This window comes from Ranitomeya variabilis, chromosome 2, assembly GCF_051348905.1.
Source record: "Ranitomeya variabilis isolate aRanVar5 chromosome 2, aRanVar5.hap1, whole genome shotgun sequence".
Taxonomy (NCBI): Eukaryota; Metazoa; Chordata; class Amphibia; order Anura; family Dendrobatidae; genus Ranitomeya; species Ranitomeya variabilis.
In genome coordinates, this window is record NC_135233.1 from 189,838,425 (window position 1) to 189,849,254 (window position 10,830).

Consider the following 10,830-nt stretch of genomic DNA (forward strand, 5'->3'; position numbering starts at 1 on the left):
TGTCCGCCTAATTATAAAGTCCCCCTACGACCAACAACTATCTGACTGTCATAGAAATTTGGCGACAGAGAGGGGCCAGAAGATCACTGTGACCAGTGGGGTACCGTAGAGGTCGGTGTTGGGACCTATTCCCTTCAACATATTTATTAACAATCTGGTAGAAGGTTTACACAGTAAAATATAGATATTTGCAGATGTTACAAAACTATGTAAAGCAGTCAATACAAGTGAAGATAGTATTCTTCTACAGATGGCTCTGGATAAGTTGGAAACTTGGGCTGAGAGGTGGCAGATGTGGTTTAACAATGGTAAATGTAAGGTTATACACATGGGAAGAAGGAATCAATATCATCATTACACACTGAATGGGAAACCACTGGTTAAATCTGAAATGGAGAAGGACTTGAGGATCATAGTTAATGATAAACTTACCTGAAGCAGTGCCAGGCAGCAGCTGCCAAGGCAAACAGGAACATGGGGTGCATTAAAAAGAGGTCTGCATACACATGGTGAGAGCATTATACTGCCTCTGTACAAATCCCTGGTTAGACCACACATGGAGTACTGTGTATAGTTTTGGGCACCGGTGCTCAGGAAGGATATAATGGAACTAGAGCTAGTACAAAGGAAGGCAACAAAATTAATAAGGGGGATGAGGGAACTGCAATACCCAGAGAGATTAGCGAAATTAGGATTATTTAGCCTAAAAAAAGATGACTCAGGGGCGATCTAATAACCATGTATAAGTATATAAGGGGACAATACAAATATCTCTCCAAGGATCTGTTTATACCAAGGAAGGTAACAGTCACAAGGGGGCATTCTCTGCATCTGGAACAGAGAAGGTTTTTCCACCAACATAGAAGAGGATTCTTTACTGTTAGGGCAGTGAGAATCTGGAATTCCTTGCCTGAGGAGGTGGTGATGGCGAACTCAGTTGAAAGGTTCAAGAGAGGCCTGGATGTCTTCCTGGAGCATAACAATATTGTAACGTACAGTTATTAGATTCTTTAGAAGGACGTAGATCTGGGGATTTATTCTGACGGAATATAGGCTGAACTGGATGGACAAATGTCTTTTTTTGGCCTTGCTATGTTGCTTCTGGTTACACAAACCCCTGCACATATTAGATCTGCTTCACCTTGCTATTAGCAGTGCAAGTTTTCCTTGCTCTGTTATTGCAAGGATTAATCAGCTCTGTCTATCTCCTGGAGCTCTTCTCCTGAATTGTTTCAGCTGTTCTGTGTTGGCAACTCTCCTCTGGTATAGATGCTTCTCTCACCTCTTGCGCTAGGGAATTGATGATGATTGTTGCAATTTCCTGGTTTGGTGGTGAAGGAGAGATTTGAATTAGTAGCAGTCAGTGGGTGTAGTTTACAGGAGATATCTGCAAGGATTTGGTTTTGTGTGTTTATCCTAATCCTCTCCTATTTGGCTTAAGGTACCTTCACACAGAGCGACTTTGCAACGAGAACGACAGCGATCCGTGACGTTGCAGCGTCCCGGATAGCGATCTCGTTGTGTTTGACACGCAGCAGCGATCTGGATCCTGCTGTGATATCGTTGGTCGGAGCTAGAAGTCCAGAACTTTATTTGGTCGTCAGATCGGTGTGTATCGTTGTGTTTGACAGCAAAAGCAACGATGCCTGCAATGTTTTACAATGGTAACCAGGGTAAATATCGGGTTACTAAGCGCAGGGCCGCGCTTAGTAACCCGATATTTACCCTGGTTACCAATGTAAAAGTAAAAAAAAAACACTACATACTCACCTTCTGATGTCTGTCACGTCCCCCGGCGTCCGCGCTGCTGCTCAGAGCTTCCTGCACTGAATGTGTCAGTGCCGGCCGTAAAGCCGAGCACAGCGGTGACGTCACCGCTGTGCTCTGCCGGCCCTGACACATTCAGTGAAGGAAGCTCTGAGCAGTAGCGCGGATGCCGGGGGACGTGACAGACATCAGAAGGTGAGTATGTAGTGTTTTTTTTTACTTTTACATTGGTAACCAGGGTAAATATCGGGTTACTAAGCGCGGCCCTGCACTTAGTAACCCGATGTTTACCCTGGTTACCCGGGTGCTGCAGGGGGACTTCGGCATCGTTGAGGACAGTTTCAACGATGCCAAAGTCGTTCCCCTGATCGTTGGTCGCTGGAGAGAGCTGTCTGTGTGACAGCTCCCCAGCGACCTAAACAGCGACGCTGCAGCGATCGGCTCATTGTCTATATCGCTGCAGCGTCGCTGAGTGTGACGGTACCTTTACCCCTCCTATTGTTCTCTTGATTTTCACTTGATTGTTTTGGTGAGTGCATTTGTATAGTTAAAGTTTTCTTTAATGCCTGTCTGTTTCCCGTTTGTCAGATTTGTGTTAAATTATACACTTCCATACTTCCCTGGGTGGGGAAGGAAACAGATTAGCATGCATATAGGAGCATAGCAAGGTATGAACCCCCAGCATCTCCACCTTCAGGGGTAATTTGGGGTACAGGGATAGCCTAGATTCCTCCTGGCTTGAGAGACAGGGAATGAGAACATTGACCTACGAAATCCTGCTACAGCTGGTGACACTGAGCTTTGCTTTGCTCCTTTTTGCTGCGCTCCTACAAATCATTCTTCTGGCCACTAGGAATGCGTAGCTGCTGTAGTGATGCTAATCCTTGACTAACATCCCTAATATTAGCTTAACACATATTATTCCTCGGTTTTGCCAGAATCCTGCCAGACTCCTTAGTGATTTTTCCCTACCCCTTCTTCTAAGGCCGGGGTCACACATGCGTGTTTTACGGACGTAAGAGCGCAGAAACTACGTCCGTAAAACTCGCATTACATACGGCACAATTATTCTCAATGGGGCTGCTCCTATCAGCCGTATATTACGGATCCGTAATATACGGCTTTCTACGGCCGTACAAAATCGCAGCATGCTGCGTTTGTCAGCGTATTGCGCAAATAATACGCCAATGAAAGTCTATGGGGGCGAGAAAAATACGGATTCCACACGGACCAGCAGTGTGACTTGCGAGAAATACGCAGCAGTGTTAGTGAAAAGTCGGTAATTCAATTGCCGGCTTTTCATTTCTCCTGCACAAACCCGACAGGATATGAGACATGGTATACATATAGTAAACCATCTCATATCCCCATTTTTTTTGCATATTCCACACTACTAATGTTAGTAGTGTGTATGTGCAAAATTTCAGCACTGTAGCTGCTAAAATAAAGGGTTAAAAGGCGGAAAAAATTGGCGTGGGCTCCCGCGCAATTTTCTCCGCCAGAATGGTAAAGCCAGTGACTGAGGGCAGATATTAATAGCCAGGAGAGGGTCCATGGTTATTGGCCCCCCGTGGCTAAAAACATCTGCCCCCAGCCACCCCAGAAAAGGCACATCTGGAAGATGCGCCTATTCTGGCACTTGGCCACTCTCTTCCCACTCCCTGTAGCGGTGGGATATGGGGTAATGAAGGGTTAATGCCACCTTGCTATTGTAAGGTGACATTAAGCCAGATTAATAATGGAGAGGCGTCAATTATGACACCGATCCATTATTAATCCAATTGTTTGAAAGGGTTAAAAAACACACACACACATGATTTAAAAGTATTTTAATGAAATAAACACAGCGGTTGTTTTAATAATTTATTGCTCTCTCAATCCATCAGCAACACCCTCGCTTGGAAAAATAATAAACGCACAAGATACATACCTTCTGGTGTCCTATCACGTCCAACGAGGTAATCCATCTGAAGGGGTTAACTAATATTACAGGCACGAGCTGCGATAAACCACTCGCTCGTGCCTGTAATCCCCGGGTGCTGAAAGGAAATCAGAGTGATCTATACTTACGTTCAGTCGCGGTGATGCGCCCCTGCTGGATGTTCTCATGAACTGCAGCCTGGGAACTTTTTCCCACGCTCCAGGTCATATAAGGATATCCACCAGGGGGCGCATCACCGCGACTGAAGGAAATGTAGGTCAATGACCTACATTTCATTCATTCGCCGGGGATTACAGGCACGGAGCACAGCTGCATTTGCAGGGCTCCTGCCTGTAAAATATTTTAACCCTTTCAGATGGATTACATCGTGGGACGTGACGGTTCAGCTGAGGGTATGTATCTTGTGCGTTTATTATTTTGCCAAGCGAGGGCCTGGAAATGGATTGAGAGAGCAATAAATTATTAAAGCAACCGCTGTGTTTATTTCATTAAAATACTTTTAAATCATGTGTGTGTGTGTTTTTTAACCCTTTCATACAATTGGATTAATAATGGATAGGTGTCATAATTGACGCCTCTCCATTATTAATCTGGCTTAATGTCACCTTACAATAGCAAGGTGGCATTAACCCTTCATTACCCCATATCCCACCGCTACACGGGAGTGGGAAGAGAGTGGCCAAGTGCCAGAATAGGCGCATCTTCCAGATGTGCCTTTTCTGGGGTGGCTGGGGGCAGATGTTTTTAGCCACGGGGGGGGCCAATAACCATGGACCCTCTCCTGGCTATTAATATCTGCCGTCAGTCACTGGCTTTACCACTCTGGAGGAGAAAATTGCGCGGGAGCCCACGCCATTTAACCCTTTATTTTAGCAGCTACAGCGCTGAAATTTTGCACATACACACCACTAACATTAGTAGTGTGGAATATGCAAAAAAAAAGGGGATATGAGATGGTTTACTGTATGTAAACCATGTCTCATATCCTGTCGGGTTTGTGCAGGAGAAATGAAAAGCCGGCAATTGAATTACCGGCTGTTCACAGATATCGCGCTGAATGAAATCTAAATACAGAATATATATATATGTGTCTCAATGACATATATATATATATATATACTGTATATATGTTTTAATGAACATTTGAGCACATAAATCCATTAGATGTCGGTTTTGCAAGCCTGCGCGAAAATCTCGCAGTACGGATGCCATACGGATTACATACGGAGGATGCCATGCGCAAAATACGCTGACACACCCTGACTATGGATCAATATTTTGGGAACATTTCTCCGTATTACGGCCGTAGTACGGACGTATAATACGTGGCGTATTGTCTTTCGCCAAGTGTGACCCCAGCCTAACAGCTTACCAAGATAACCACTATTTGCTGATCTTGCCCACCCCATATCACTGGCCCCAGCCTGGACCTTTTCAGTGAGCTTTAAACATCTGTCTAGGTTAGCAATGTGCATGTTAAACTCCATCACGACATTGGGATTTTCCAGTTTTAGGTTTTCATTTTTTTCTCCCCTTCTTCCCAGAGCCACAATGTTTTTATTTTTCCATCAATATGGCCGAGTGAGGGCTTTATTTTTGCAGGTTGAGTTGTATTTTTGAACAACATCATTGATTTTACTATATAGCATACTGGAAAACGGAAAAAAAATTCCAAGTGTTGTGACATTGCAAAAAAAGTGCAGTTCCACAACCACAATTGTTTTTTATTTACCATGTGATCTATATGGCAAAACTGACCTGCCATTATTATTCTCCAGGTCATTACGAGTTCATAGATTCCAAAAATGTAAAGGTTATTTTTAATTTATAAAAACCCAAAAGTAGAAAAAGAAGTAGCGCACTCCTCTTGTCCAAACCAGTCTTGATTTTTATTGAGACATCTCACAAAGACAGGCGGGTAAGAGAAAACATGCTGGAAGGTGAAGTCCTTCACCTTCCAGCATGTTTTCTCTTACCCGCCTGTCTTTGTGAGATGTCTCAATAAAAATCAAGACTGGTTTGGACAAGAGGAGTGCGCTACTTCTTTTTCTACTTTTGGGTTTTTGCACATTTGTCATTTCCTCGTATGCAGCACCCTCCAAGAGCCGACCACCCAAGACGGAGAGAGTCGCAGTGATTTGGACGCTCGCCACGCACGAGGGGTAAGTGCTTACCAGCGGTGCTACATTTTCTCTTTTCTACGGCAACATTTTTAATTTATGTAGAGAAAAAAAAGTGGACATTTTCTGAGACCCATAATGTCACCATTTTTCAGCATCTGGAGCTGGGTGACGTCTTATTTTTTGCTCACTGAGCTGACTTTTTATTAATACCATTTTTTGTAGATACAATCTTTTTATCTCCTGTTATTGCATGTTAGTGTAATGTTGTGGCGACCAAAACGTAATTCTGGCATTTTGATTTTTTTTTTGTTTATGCTGTTTACTTATCAGATTAATTATTTTTACATTTTGATAGATCTGGTGTTTCTGAACGCAGCGATACCAAATATGTGTATTTTTTATTGTTTTATTTTAGGGCAATATTTTAATGTTTTTCTAAAAAAAAAATTCTACTTTTTAGCTGCTTCAATATCTTCATATGTGTGCTTCAGCCATGCTATGTGCAGCTAAAAATATAATCTGCTATGAATGCTGAGCATGGGCCAGCGTTCATAGCAGATCTGCAATTACAATTATGGGGGTCTTCTGCAGTCCCCCGGTCTACTTGCCAACCCATCGACATCCCGCGATTATGGGACATGGGGGCATATAGGCGTGGTTTGTGACGTGCTTCCGACACTATCATGCTAAATACTGCTGTCAGAGATTGACAGTGGCATTTAACATGTTAACAGCTGATGGATGGCTCGCGATTCCACCTGTGGTGTATACATGACCTATGAAGTAGCTATATGTCATAGGTCATGAAGGGGTTAAATCAATGACCTTGGCTCCAAAATATAGAACTTGCTGGCATCTAGTGCAGATATATACACCCCAAAACAGATTAAGGTTTGGATACATCCCAAAATCTCCAATTTACTGGATCCATTTTCAGGAACCTACAAGGAGCTGTGCACAAAGAGCTTCATAAAAATGTAAAGTTTTAGTTAAAATACCAGATAAAAATGGTTAAAAAGTGAGAAACCAAAACCGGCGATAGTGTCAAGGTGTATAAAACACCACCGCTTATTGGTGCACGTCATGCTGACACGACGGGGCGGCACATCCCGAGCACTGATCACAAGTGATGGCCCGACCACTGGTCATTTTAATTTGTATTAATATAATTAGTGATTAATGTGTATTTGTTTATTGATTCAGCTGGAGTATTTAGCTTAGCTGTTTTCCACCCTGCTGCAGAAACACATCAGGGACGGTCCTGCTGCAGCCAGTTGTCTTACAGCCAAACACAGGACAGAGAGAAGAATCAGGGGGACAAGGCTGCGCTCTTCAGATGCAAAAAGACGATTTATTCATTTTTCAATTGTGTGAAATACAAATGTGGTATCTGAGGCAGACAGGTGAACCTGAATGATGGTGCAAACCACAGTCCATAAGTTCTCCAACATCTGGAGGGGTTGGACACGTTCACACTGTGGTATGCTGCGCCTTATTCCTGGGATACACGTTTGTCCATCACTCCTCAGTCAGGTCGTCACCTTGCACAGAGCAAGTAGAATCCTAAGTGCTGCTCTTACCACCGCGCTGTATGACAGAGTGCCCAGACGTGCAGCCAGATAAGCTAAGCCTATTAGATTACTGTCCTTATAACCTTCACACACGGACCCGATATAACACCTTCTTTTATTTCCTTTTTTCACGCCATCTCTTTTCCCAGTTTGAATCATCATTTTGCACAAAATAGATAAACACAACACCTAATCACATCCACATGTTCAAGCCATGAAGTGAATATCATAGAAACACCGAATAATCAACTTCACACAAGGCTGATAAATGTACTCAATTTTATTAATCACAAAAAAAAATATATATATATATATATATAACAATGAGGGTATACTCCTAAAACACAGGAACAGGGCGGGCAAGCCAAACAGAAGCTCCCAACATAATGAAATCATAAACCAAACAATAATATAATCATATAGCTAGCCATTGTGCCAGTGATCATATGTTAATAAGTTAAAGAGCATAGTGCAAGGAATGCAGAGACAACAAATAATGGTATAGTTACCGAAGGAAGCGCTGCTGGATGCCCACCAACTCCCGACGCGCGTTTCGCACCGAAATGCTTCGTCTGGGGGATGGTAAGGCACTGGCCATAGATGGTATATATATATACAGGGCCCAATAGGAGGATGCCAGTCATAAGGCTGATGAATAACTGCTGTGTACACATGCGCAGGGTAGACACACTAACGCTAGATTTACCAAACACACACTCACATGTAAAGCCGGAACACATGCAGCCGTTAATTGCTGCAGGAAGCCATCATAATACGTGGCCGTTCAGAAGGGATGAACCGGAGCAAAGCCGGAAACCATGTGATAGCTCTCGTCACTGAGCGGTAACGTCACATCCGGAACTAGCGTCTCGTAGTCATGACAACCAGAAGCGCACAGAGTCTGCGCAAGAAACCCGGCGATGTTAGGCTAAGCAGTGGTATAACATCCGGAGCTGGCGTCTAGTAGTCAAGACGACCAGAAGCGCATAGAATCTGCGCAAAAAACCGAGCGACACACAAGGATAACCACCGACATGATAACCGGTGTCAAGGCTCTTAGTCTAGGCAAGGCAGCCCACCTATGAGCCATAGATAAACACAATCCAGGTAATAAATGCCGCAAATGGAGGGTTCAAAGCCATTGACATAGACCACCCACACCGAATAATCAAAAATAAACAACATAAAAAGTGTAAGTGAAGACAGTGCGCAGTGAAACCGAATAAAATAAAAACCTAAGGAAAAAACACCATATTAACAACTCTGACAAATATAAATATAACATATACATATGAAATAATGTATAAATAAGAGAAAAGGCACAAGTGAATAAAAACATACATGAGATATGTGCCAATATCACATGTAAGAAAGTGCTAATGCTAATGTTGATACATAAATACCCAAAGTGCAATATAAAAAATGCTAGCAGCAATAAATATACATAGAGATACAATTAAAAACACATATCCATGATATACATAACTGGACAATAATAAAAAATACACATAAACACTAGCACAATGGCAACCAACGTGCAAACAACGACAGATCCGGCAAAAGTGGTGAATTGAAAACTGTCCTATGATAGCCAAATAGGATAACAGCATATATCCAAATGGAAAGGCATCAACCCTAAAAGACAAACACAAATAGAGAAAATTTAAAACTTTAAAACCAGTAAAAACCTAAAAATAGAAGACTGTACAACGTTTATTGCCGTAGCCATAGCACAAAGAAGAAGAAATCCAAGGCCAGGTAGCACACAAGAGAAAAATATCATAATCATACACAAAATGAAGGGACTAGACCGGTAGGAATGGAGTAAAGCTATTGTGGTCATTTAGGCCCTTGGGAGCAATTGTGTCCAGCTTAAAAATCCACCTGGCCTCCCTCTGGGCCAGCAGTCTCTTCCAATTACCCCCTCTGGGTCCAATGAATATCCGGTCAATGCCCTTGACAAGCAATCCCTTAGGGTCACAGCCATGTAAAGCCTTAAAGTGCCTTGGAATAGGTTTGAGTTTCTTGATGTCAACTTCAGAGGTTGCCCCCTCTATGTCAAGTACGTGTTCCCGTACCCTCCTACGGAGTTCCCGTGTGATCATCCCAATATATATGAGACCACACGGGCAGGTGGCATGGTAGACCACAGCCTTAGTAGTACACGTGATAGTGTGTGTAATCCGATAGATTTTATCTCGTTTGGAGTCGGAAAAATCGGTAGCTGTTTGGATGTTACAGCATGCAACACACTTACCACAACTAGTACAACCCCATTTTGGTCCCTTAGTGCCAAAAATATAACTAGGGCCGGGTCCCCTATGGTAACTGTGTACTAGTTGGTCTCGTAGGTTGGGTGACCGTCTATAAGTGATGGAAGGACTAGGTCCAATGAACTTAACAATGGTTTTGTCCATTTGGAGTACCGACCAATATTTGGTAATAGCTCTCCTAATCTCTTCACTCCTAGAATTAAAATCCAGGATACAACGTACCTGATCGGTATCCCTATTCTTTTTTTGTTTTTGTAGAAGGGCATTCCTCTGACTGTGATGGGCTCTTTGATAGGAGCGGCAGATGGTCTTCTTTCCATAACAACGATCCCTGAAGCGTATACATAAATCTTGAGCCTGTTTCTCAAAAAGGTCATCATTGGAACATATTCTTCTGGCACGCAAGAATTGCCCCGTTGGGATATTCTTAATCACATGACGTGGATGCTGTGAAGAGGAGTGTAGCAGGGAGTTAACTGAGGTTTCTTTACGGAACAAATCCGTATGGATTGTTCCATCCTCATCAACAGTAATTGAAACATCTAAAAAATCAATTTTACTTGTTTCATATTTATAGGTCAACTTTATGTTCTTCTCATTTGAATTTAAGTTGCCCATGAAAAGTTTTAGATCCTCCTGTGTCCCCTGCCACACCATAATCATGTCGTCAATATATCTCCACCATGAGACCACTCCCTGACTCAAAGGATGTGGATTGGCCTGAAAAACATCTCGTTCCCATAACCCCAAAAATAAATTTGCATAAGAGGGCGCACAAGACGCCCCCATTGCAGTGCCCTGTGACTGAAGAAAAAAAGAATCCCGAAACATAAAAAAATTGTGCGTAAGAACAAAATCCAAAGCCTGAACCAAAAAGTTGCAAAAATCATGATCCAAACCACTATTAGTGAGAAAAAAAGTTGTTGCTTCCAATCCATCTTGGTGGCGAATCGAGGTGTACAATGACTCCACATCACAAGTGACTAGAGCCATGTTCTCCTCAAGCTGTAAACCATCCAATTTTCTCAGGACATCAGTGGTGTCCTTAAGAAATGACGGTAATTCCTCCACTAATGGCTTGAGATAAAAATCAATTAATTTTGAAATGGGGTCGCACAAACTGTTAACCCCGGACACAATAGGCCTACCTGGGG